Source organism: Hyla sarda, chromosome 4 (assembly GCF_029499605.1).
Source record: "Hyla sarda isolate aHylSar1 chromosome 4, aHylSar1.hap1, whole genome shotgun sequence".
NCBI classification, from domain to species: domain Eukaryota; kingdom Metazoa; phylum Chordata; class Amphibia; order Anura; family Hylidae; genus Hyla; species Hyla sarda.
In genome coordinates, this window is record NC_079192.1 from 323,090,610 (window position 1) to 323,091,491 (window position 882).

The window sequence follows — 882 nt, forward strand, 5'->3', positions numbered from 1 at the left end:
AGAAGTGGTCAAACCAATCTAATTTGGTTTTATGAAGAGGTGAGTAGAAGCCTTGACAGAGGAATGGCTCTGGATCTAATGTTTCTGGATTTTGCTAAAGCATTTGATACTGTCCCTCATAGTCGTCTGACAGGTAAGTTAAGGTATTTGGGTTTGGAAACTTTAGTTTTTAACTGGATTGAACACTGGCTCATGGATCGTACCCAGAGAGTGGTGGTCAATGATTCGTACTCTGATTGGTCCCCGGTTATTAATGGTGTACCCCAAGGTTCAGTACTGGGCCCGCTGTTGTTTAATTTCTTTATCAATGATATAGAGGATGGTATTAACAGCTCTGTTTCTATCTTTGCAGATGACACCAAGCTTTGTAGCACGGTACAGTCTATAGAGGATGTGCATAAGTTACAAGATAACTTGGATAGACTAAGTGTCTGGGCATCCACTTGACAAATGAGGTTTAATGTGGATAAATGTAAAGTTATGCATCTGGGTACTAATAACATGCATGTGTCGTATGTCCCTGGTAGAGAAGGATCTGGGTGTACTTGTAGATCACAGACTACAGAATAGCATGCAATGTCAGGCTGCTGCTTCCAAAGCCAGCAGGATATTGTCATGTATCAAAAGAGGTATGGACTCAAGGGACAGGGACATAATACTCCCCCTTTATAAAGCATTAGTGCGGCCTCACCTGGAATATGCTGTTCAGTTTTGGTCGCCTGTTCATAAAAGGGACACTGCGGAGCTGGAAAGGGTGCAGAGATGTGCGACTAAACTAATATGGGGCATGGAACATTTTAGCTACGAGAAACGATTAAAGGAGTTACAATTGTTTAGTCTTGAGATGAGACGTTTAAGGGGGGATATGATAAACGTATATAA